We start from the raw sequence: 9,637 nt of genomic DNA, 5'->3' as shown, positions 1-9,637 counted from the left end.
CCCATCTCAGCGTCTCCCAGTGGCAAAGCGAACGCCTCTCTGCCAAATCCAGCTGTGCAGACGCAGGCCGCTAGGCTGCCTCTGCATTGGCGAAGGAAGCTCTCTCATCCCGCTTCCTGCGAAATCTGCTTCTCCGCCTGAGTGAATCTCAGTAAACTGTGACAGTAAGAGGTAAAAGCTTTGGAGTTGTATAAACTGCAGCAGCAGCTACCACTTTCTATCTGTATTACTTTGGGCAAGTTACTTGAGTTTTCTTACCATTGTCACTTTGCTTGTAAACTAGAGTTAACACTTTGGAAGATACAAAATGAAGTATTTCTAAAGTACTTGGCACAGTACTTTTGGAGTAAGTTCTCTGAAAGTGATAGCTTTTACCATTTTCCCATATTCTAATATTAATGTAGCTACATAGTACATAGAATTTAAAGTTTTTTTTTTTTTAATTTTAGTCTTTAATCCTTTGTTACAGTGCTTTCAGCAAATTGAATACTACGTGGTTTAGAATCTTCATTTTATAGTAAAATTCAAAGGTTTAGTACTTCCAAGTAAACGAACATAAATCTGGGAAAGATTATTATTCATAGATTTTGAAATGCAGAGGGCAACTTGTATAGTCCAAATACTTGAAAATATTTTAGAGGTTGAATGAAATATTTCTGCTCTTCCACTGACTACACACAGTCTAACTGGTAAGGAGAGATTTGGTATAGACTGTGAGATTGAGTATATGAAAATGTGTATTGGTTTCATATAGGAATTTGGTTCGGGCATGGTAGTCCCTGCCGGGTATTAAAACTACCCAGTTCTCTCACCAAGAAAATGAAGGAGGAATATCTTTGGTTCTCGTGTCATGTTAAGTCAGTGTAACTCCTTTGGACAGCAAATAGGGTTGTAAGAAATAAGTCATAAAGATTTATGTACTGATTTGGGTTTAACTTTTGCCTCTTTCACGTAGTAGCTTTCAGACTTTGAAATTAAGTCACCTAACATCTCTGTGATCTGGAGAAGGAAATGGAAACCCACTTCCAGTACTCTTGCCTGGAAAATCCCATGGACGGAGGAGCCCGGTAGGCTACAGTCTATGAGGTCGCAAAGAGTGGGACACGACTGAGTCACTTGACTTCACTTCAGCATCTTTGTGAAAATCATTTGTGAAAAGGTACTGACAACAAAAATACTTTGAACGGCTATTAGGATTAAATGAGAGATTTAAGTAGCTAGCACAGTGCATGACGCAGACTAGATGACCCACCAGTGTTACTTCTATTCCAAATGTCATTTCTAAGTGACACTAGAGCGAAAGTGCGAGAAGGACGATGTATTCGTTTCAGATGAGTTTGCATCTCTCATTGTGGGCTCCGGGGGCTTTCATGGTGGTGGCATGGGGAGCTGTCTCTGTCCTCTCTTCAAACATGCCCATATAGGCTAGACATTTTGTTGGCAGTGAGACCGCATCTTTTTGAATTTCACTCCTTCTAGGGAGAGCACCTAGATGAGAAAGAGAAAGCTTTGGTGATGTGAAGTGATGTTGGGGATTGTTGGCTTGGTTGTCATATCAGGATAGTGACGCCACTGACAGTCTCCTGACAGTCTGAGAGTGTAAAGTTTCTATAATAGCGAAGGATATGGAATCTCAGCAATCAACACAGCACACTTGCAAATAGTAGTAAGGATTCTTAGATCCTTACAAGGACTTGTCTGCTGATGACACGCTCCTTTCTCTGACCCAGGACCTTTGGATCAACTTGTCAGCTTTTAGTGGGAGCAAATAATTGGAGCAGGTAACCCCAGCACATTCTTGAGTGTTCTTTGTGGGACTGGATGAGTTGAAAGACATTTCCTAGGTAATAGCATCATTCAGCAGACTCAGGCTTCAAGCCTACCTCAGGTTCATTCCTGTACTGATATTTGGTGAAATCAAAATGAGTGCTTCGAATGAAGTAATATATGGTATTGAGCTAAGGGTGCCAGGAGAGAAATTGCAGAATGTGGGTTATTTCAACTTTGCTTATTATTGTTCACAGTCAACAAGTTGGGTGTTCTTTCATTGTATATTGAGAATTCCTCCTCAATACTTCGATTGAAATTGGAACATGTTCAAATAAATGGGGTGAATGTCCACTTATTAAATTGGAGAAAAGATCCTTGTTAGTTTGTTAGTATGTATATTTTTCTTACTTTACAAAAAGTGCGTTTCTACATAAACACATACATTAAATGTTTCTTAAGTTCTTAACTTGATGTCTGTCTTTTCCCCGAGTATTGTGGCTTTTGATAGAAACAAGATTGCTCATTCCTCCGTTTCCCACACCATTTTGAACTGTCTAAATTGCCAAGTACAGGATGCAGTGCAGTTGTCTCCAATGTACAGCTGACATTGTACAGGAGACAGGAATCAAGACCATCCCCAAGAAAAGAAATGCAAAAAAGCAAAATGGCTGTCTGAGAAGGCCTTACGAATAGCTGTGAAAAGACGGGAAGCGAAAAGCAAAGGAGAAAAGGAAAGATATACCCATTTGAGTGCAGAGTTCCAAACAATAGCAAGGAGAGATAAGAAAGCCTTCCTCAGCGATCAGTGCAAAGAAGTAGAGGAAAACAATAGAATGGAAAGACTAGAGATCTCTTTGGAGACGGGAATGGCGGCCCACTGCAGTACGCTTGCCTGGAGAATCCCATGGGAGGAGCCTGGTAGGCTGCAGTCCATGGGGTCGCTTGGAGTCGGACACGACTGAACAGCTTCACTTCCACTTTTCACTTTCTTGCATCGGAGAAGGAAATGGCAACCCACTCCAGTGTTCTTGCCTGGAGAATCCCAGGGACGGGGGAGCCTGGTGGGCTGCCGTCTATGGGGTCGCACAGAGTCGGACACGACTGAAGTGACTTAGCAGCAGCAGCAGAGATCTCTTCAAGAAAATTAGAGATACCAAGGGAACATTTCTTGCAAAGATGGGCTCAATAAAGGACAGAAATGGTAGGGACCTAACAGAAGCAGAGGATGTTATGAAGAGGTGGCAAGAATACACAGAAGAACTGTACAAAAAAGATCTTCACGACCCAGATAATCATGATGGTATGATCACTCACCTAGAGCCAGACATCCTGGAATGTGAAGTCAAGTGGGCCTTAGGAAGCATCACTACGAACAAAGCTAGTGGAGGTGATGGAATTCCAGTTGAGCTATTTCAAATCCTGAAAGAAGACACTGTGAAAGTGCTGCACTCAGTAGGCCAGCAAATATGGAAAACTCAGCAGTGGCCACAGGACCAGAAAAGGTCAGTCTTCATTCCAATCCCAAAGAGAGGCAATGCCAAAGAATGCTCAGACTACCGCACAATTGCACTCATCTCACACGCTAGTAAAGTAATGCTTAAAATTCTCCAAGCCAGGCTTCAGCAATGCTTGAACTGTGAGCTTCCAGATGTTCAAGCTGGTTTTAGACAAGGCAGAGCAACCAGAGATCAAATTGCCAACATCCGCTGGATCATGGAAAAAGCAAGAGAGTTCCAGAAAAACTTCTATTTCTGCTTTATTGCTATGCCAAAGCCTTTGACTGTGGGGACCACAGTAAACTGTGGAAAATTCTGAAAGAGACAGGAATACCAGACCCCCGACCTGCCTCTTGAGAAACCTGTATGCAGGTCAGGAAGCAACAGTTAGAACTGGACATGGAACAACAGACTGCTTCCAAATAGGAAAAGGAGTACATCAAGGCTGTATATTGTCACCCTGCTTATTTAACTTCTATGCAGAGGACATCATGAGAAACGCTGGGCTGGAGGAAGCACAAGCTGGAATCAAGATTGCCGGGAGAAATGTCAATAACCTCAGATATGCAGATGACACCACCCTTATGGCAGAAAGTGAAGAGGAACTCTAGAGCCTCTTGATGAAAGTGAAAGAGGAGAGTGAAAAAGTTGGCTTGAAGCTGAGCATTCAGAAACCTAAGATCATGGCATCTGGTCCCATCACGTCATGGCAAAAAGATGGAGAAACAGTGGAAACCAGTGGCTGACTTTATTTTTCTGGGATCCAAAATCACTGCAGATGGTGACGGCAGCCTTGAAAGTAAACGACGTTTAGTCCTTGGAAGGAAAGTTATGACCAACCTCGACAGCATATTAAAAAGCAAGAGACATTACTTTGCCAACAAAGGTCCATCTAGTCAGGGTTGTGGCTTTTCCAGTGGTCATGTATGGATGTGAGAGTTGGACTGTGAAGAAAGCTGAGCGCAGAAGAATTGATGCTTTTGACCTGTGGTGTTGGAGAAGGCTCTTGAGAGTCCCTTGGACTGCAAGGAGATCGAACCAGTCCGTCCTAAAGGAGATCTGTCGTGGGTGTTCACTGGACGGACTGATGTTGTAGCTGGAACTCCAGTACTTTGGCCAGCTGATGCGAAGAGATGACTCATTGGAAAAGACCCTGATGCTGGGAAAGATTGAGGGCAGGAGGAGAAGGGGACGACAGAGGATGAGACGGTTGGATGACATCCTCGACTTGATGGACATGGATTTGGGTGGACTCCGGGAGTTGGTGATGGACAGGGAGGCCTGACCTGCTGCGGTTCCTGATGTCGCACAGAGTCGCACACGACTGACGCGACTTAGCAGCAGCAGCAAAATGGTGATATTCTGTCATTCTTCATTTCTCAGCTAGAATACTTTAAACAGAAACTTGCTCATTTTGATTATTGGACTGTTGAATTACTCTTATGTTCAGTTTATGTAAAAAAAAGACAGCAAATATGCAGCTGTTCTCCTTTGTTAGTTTTTAGGATAATAAATTGATTCACAAGAATCTTGGAAAAGTGACTAATGAGATCTTTCTCCTTTCAAATATCATTGTTCTCTTTTCAAGTATCATTGTGGACTCATGGATTTTTACCATATTTTATGCGTTTGAGTCCACTGCAGTTGTTATTTTGTTGTGGCTGAGTCTGTTCTGTTTTTGGTAGTGAGCACCTCTTCAAGATAGCTCCTAAGTGTTTTTGATACTACCCTAGTGGTTTCTGATAGCTTCCTTGCTTTCTGGTATGATCCAACCTTATTTCATAAAATTCTGCCTCAGAACTTGAATTATCACTTTCTTTAGGGAGTGCTGGTTCCTTTTAGTTGGAGAGAATTTTCACGGATTTTTGCAGACTGCTATCTGGGTGCTATGCTTATTGATACTAGGTTAGTAATTTATAGGTCTCGTCAAAGATGGAGCTAGGAAATAACTTTTTTTAAAAAAAAAGACAGTGCAGCATGAGTTTTTACTGATAACTTGTAATTAAATAGTATTGGAGAGTTTTTATTTAATATTTTAGAATTTTTGTTTCTTCTCGTGCCGAAAGCTTATGATATACAGACAGTACTTAATTTCAGAATCATATCAGTATCGTTACTGAGAGCCCTGTAAGGTTTCTTTGTATTTCTTATGTCCTTAGGATGTATTTCACCAAGGATGTGCAGTCAGATTACTGTGTTTTAGAGTTAAGTACTCCTCTGTTTGGTTTAACTCAATACACAGTTTAGGTGTGTGTTTCATTTTGATTTTGAGAAACGACTTAAAATTTTTTTTGTTTAAATTTATTTTATAATCGTGTTTAAAAACTTGATATATACGACAAGGTACATTCAGAGGAGTCTAGTTTCTGGACTGTGTTTGTGCTCAGTCACTCATCGTGTCTGGCTCTTTGGGACCCAATGGACTGTAGCCTGTTAGGCTCCTCTGTCCATGGGGATTCTCCAGGCAAGAATACTGGAGTGGGTAGTCATGCCCTCCTTCAAGGGATCTTCCCAACCTAGGGATCGAACTCAGGTCTCCCGAATTTCAGGCAAATTATTTACCATCTGAGCCACCAGGGAAGCCCACGAATACCGGAGTGGATAGCCTATCCTTTCTCCAAGGGATCTTCCCGACCCAGGAACTGAACCGGAGTCTGCAGGTGGATTCTTTACCAGCTGAATCCTAACCTTATTCTTTCCTTCCCTTGGGGGTAGTTGTTTTTTTTTAAAGCTTTTTGTTTATCCTTCCATTAAAAATTATAGTAATTATAGAAAATGTCTGTATAATATCTCTATATAGCTATATATTGTTTCACGCTCTTTTGATATAGTGTCATACTGTTTGTTTTCTCTACCTTGTTTTTTTACTTAACAGTATATCCTGGTTATTTCATAGTAGCACTTAGAGATAATGTTCCTCAGCATTTTTTTTTAATTGTGGCAAAATATACATGTTGCACTAGTGGTAAAGAAACCGCCTGCCAATGCAAGAGGTGTGGGTTCAATCCTAGGGTGGGGGAGATCCCCTGGAGGAGGACATGGCTTCCCAATCAAGTATTCTTGCCTGGAGAATCCAATGGACAGAGGAGTGTGACAGGCTACAATCCATAGTGTTGCAAAGAGTTGGAGATGACCGAAGTGACTTAGCATGCATGTACGCAAAATATATATAACATAAAATTTACCACTGGAATCTTTTCTTGTTTGTTTTTTGGCATACCGTGCAGCTTGTGGTATCTTAATTCCTCGACCAGGGATTGAACCCAGTTCCCGGCACTGAAAGTTCGGAGTCCTAACCATGAGACCACCAAGGAATTCCCCCATTCCAATCATTTTTAAGTGTGCAGTTCAGTGGAGTTAAATACAGTCACCTTGGTATGTCATTACCACTATGCTTCTTGAGCACTTTTTCAGCCTCTGCAACTGAAACACTATACGTGCTAAACAATAATTCCCTGTTCTCCCCTCCCCTCAACCTTTGGCGGCCACCGTTCTACTTTTTTTTCTTTCTCTCTGAATTTGATGACTCCAGTACCTCATTTAAGTGAAATCATAAAATATTTGTCCATTTGTGATTGGCTTATTTCACTTAGCACACTGTCTTCACGATTCATCCATGTTGTAACAAGTGTCGGAATTCCCTTCCTTTTTAAGGCTGAATAATATTTCATTGTATATTTATGCCCAACGTTTAGTTTAATCATTCATTCATCAGACTCTTGAGTTCCTTCCACCTTTTGGCTATTATGAATATAGCTTCTCTGAGTACAGATATATAAATATTTGTTCCAGTCTTTGATTTAAGTTTTTTTTGGGTCTTCCCAGAAGTGAAATTTTAGGATAGCATGATAATCCTGTTTAATTTTTTGAGGAGCCACTGAACTGTTTTGTATAGCAGCTGCTCCATTTTACATTTTTGCTAGCGATGCACAAGGGTTCCAGTATCTCTACATCCTCACCAACACTAGTTATTTTCTGGGTTTTTGTTTTGGAATGATAGCCGCTGTATTGGGTACCAACTTGTCCTCATTTTTTAGTTCAGGTCCTGCTGAAGGACATTTGCTTTTGAAAGCAGAACTTGCTGTTGAGGTCCTTATTCATCTTTGTAGGGCCAGCAGCTACCATGGCACCTCACACATAATAGCTGCTGAATAAATGTCTGAGTGAGTTAATGAACTTCATAAACTGAATTCCGGAAGGGGCGGTGGTCAGTCGTGGTTGTGTTACAGAGGTGTACTCAGCACATGATCTCCTGGAATTGTCAGTAGTTGTGGGTTTGTTGGGGTTAGTAATGGTAGTCCTGACAGGAGTACCAAAGATACCACTTTCCTGTGAACACCAGTGTTTGCCTTTGCCCTTTTTTTTTTGGAGCGGGAAAAGGTCAAAGCGACCTGAAGCTTTCAACATTATGTATTTACACTTGTAAGTAGTATAGTAAAGTAAAGGAACAAAACTGACCAGCTTTCTTATTTCTAGACCTCTCATTCTCTTTCTGCCTAAATAATCTCATCTCCATCTTTGTCTGTCAAATTCTAATGGTTGTACTTGATGTATCCCTCCAGGCTTCTCTGTCCATGGGATTTCCCAGGCAAGAATACTGGAGTGGGTTTGCCATTTCCTCCTCGAGGGAACCTCCCCGACCCAGGGATTGAACCAGCGTCTCCTGCTTGGCAGGTGGATTCTTTACTACTGAGCCACCAGGGAAGCCAAATTTGATACATTAATTAATAGGAAAAAATAGAAATAGATAATAAAATAATGTATGTGGGATCATCCTGTTTTTGTTGAAGAAAAGAAGTGTATTCATGTTCATGTAGAGTAAGTGATCTGGAAAGATTTTTGTCAAGACCAGCAGTGATTGTTCTTGAATTAACACGATTTATTTGTGTTTTCTGTGTTTTCTGTGTTTTTCATTTAATGTTTGTGTTTTCTGATTTTTTTTGTAAGAAACAAAATAGTAAAATTAGTACGGAAACTTTATTTTTAAAAATCCCAGCTGTCCTTTTTTGTTTAGCTCCCAGTTTCAGTGTCTCAGTATTTATTAAATATGTTTTTATCCGAATGACTGAAACTTAAGGAAGAACTTGGTAAATGCCATAAATAGGCATATAGTGCTCAGAGGATTCAAAAGAGAAAGGATCATGTGTGGAAAGGATCAGTTGCAGATTATGTTTAAATTGACCTTGAAAGGCAGGGTTTTGTTTTGTTTTTTGTTTTTGTTTTTCAAGAGGATACTATAATTTAATACCCCTTTGTACCAGTGATTAACATTTTGTGGATGGGCATTTGAGGAAATGAAATTTCTTTGATTGTATTTATTCTTTAAATTCATGGCTTATATTTTTAGGATACATGCATTATCAGTCAGACTGACTTATTATCTTCTATTTAGGTTAGTATTAATAAGGTGGTTTTCCCTAAGCAAACAACAGCCTGGTGAAGTGGATTGAAGAGCCTATCGTGTGACAGGGAAATGAGCCAGGAACTAGGAAACTTCTAAATTGAAAAAGGTGAAAAATACACACGTAGTGGAGAATTAATTGCATTTAGTTATTTCTGACTTTAGGAAAAAAATAAACTTTTTGACAGTTTGATTTTCTTGCATTTTAGATCACTACACCCGGGGCAGATTCATGTCAATGTATGGCAAAACCAATACAATAATGTAAAGTAATTAGCCTCCAATTGAAATAAATAAAAGAAAAAAAAAAGAATGCCTTAAAATGCTTATTTTAAATTAAAGTATTAATTCTGATGAGTTTGGTTTGTAAAGTTTTATCTTTTGAGACAGACTATAATTCATAACCATTCATGATACTTGAAATGCTAAAAGTTTACTTCCTGAAGAAAAGTCAAATTTTATGGGCTGCTTTAGGAGCTCCCCTTTGACTTAAGATAAATATACTCCTGTGATAAAGTCATATTTCTGCAAACTAGCTCACTGAACTAATATTGGGAAATATTTAATATGCTGTCATAAGACATTAACAAAATAAATTTGTAAAAAAAAGCAAATCTATGGGACTAAAGGTATTTTACAAACGTAGAATTTTATATATATATATATATATATAAAGTAATTCTTAAAGTTTTAGACCTTTTCTCTTTAGAATTTTATTCTTAGAAAAAAGTTATTAAAGATCTTCTTTTACATCACTTAAAATTATTCTATTTAAAAATAATTTCTTACTCTAATTTGGATCTAAAATGGAATGAATACCATTTTTGAATTTTCAAGGCCGTTCCACATTTGGTTTCACATTTAGTGAATTTAGTCATAATATTCCCAAACCCAGTAGGATACAGTTTCTACGGTTATCAGACCCTTTGTAGAGTGACAGAGATTGGCATTCTGATTCTCATGAATCAAA

At 39.4% G+C, this 9,637-nt stretch overlaps 1 long non-coding RNA gene across 1 annotated transcript in view; it reads right to left on the bottom strand.

Moving 5' to 3' along the window:
- Positions 1–1,158: 1,158 nt before the first annotated feature.
- The window catches only part of LOC148775030 (uncharacterized), a 146,911-nt gene continuing 138,432 nt past the window's right edge, over positions 1,159–9,637 (bottom strand). The window contains exon 8 of the long non-coding RNA XR_016039498.1: positions 1,159–1,488. This is a non-coding gene — a long non-coding RNA (uncharacterized LOC148775030). The remainder of the gene's footprint in view (positions 1,489–9,637) is intronic.

Source organism: Moschus berezovskii, chromosome 17, assembly GCF_049115385.1.
Source record: "Moschus berezovskii isolate FMDL1 chromosome 17, NW_MosBer_1.0, whole genome shotgun sequence".
Lineage (NCBI taxonomy): Eukaryota > Metazoa > Chordata > Mammalia > Artiodactyla > Moschidae > Moschus > Moschus berezovskii.
Note: the sequence above shows the minus strand (reverse complement) of the source record. Positions and strands in the feature narration are given on the sequence as shown.